The following is a 714-nucleotide window of genomic DNA, read 5'->3' on the forward strand; positions in this document are numbered from 1 at the left end:
AGAACTGGCACGGCTCCTCCTGTGGTGGAGGATGGAGCTTCTCCCACTTGGTCCTGGTTTCCTCAAGACCTTAAGTGCATCCCTCCCACCTCCCTAGGTCGTCTATCCTCTCCTGTAGAGGAGTCTGGGGAGGGGGCAACCACTGGATTCCCATGGGGACCCCCAGCTCCATCCCCCCTTCCATAGCCCGCCTGGGCTTCTCCTCCTCATGGAGGTGCATAAGGTGGTGGCTATTCAACGGGCAAAGGGGGGTAGAGGAGGGAGCTCTCAGGGAGAACTGGTGGAGCACTAGGATCCCTGCCTCTGTGACTGGGGGACTTCAATCCTTCCTGGGTGACCATGATGAAGACTTTTGGTAGGCATGCATGAGGCTTTCTCACCTAGAGGGGCCTTAACCAGGATGGGTGATCCTCTGCCAGATTCTTCCACAAAAGGATATAGGGGAGTTGATCCAGGTGGCCCTCTGGGTCAGGCTGGGTAATTACAGCCTTGACCTTGCCAATGGTGTCCAGGGAAAGGGACCCCTGAGTCGGCCAACCTACTCCAAAGGTGGACCATTCAATCGAGCAGAAAGTGCCAAACTTACCCTTCCTGATGCCGGGGCCCAATTTCAAAGCCCGTTCCTTCACCTCCGAGAAGTGAAAGAGGATTAAACCTTTAGGAGTGGCCTGAGTCTGGCCCATGGTGGAAATCACGGAAGAGAGAGAGATGAAA

Source organism: Nannospalax galili, unplaced genomic scaffold (genome assembly GCF_000622305.1).
Source record: "Nannospalax galili isolate Female #2095 unplaced genomic scaffold, S.galili_v1.0 scaffold296, whole genome shotgun sequence".
NCBI lineage: Eukaryota > Metazoa > Chordata > Mammalia > Rodentia > Spalacidae > Nannospalax > Nannospalax galili.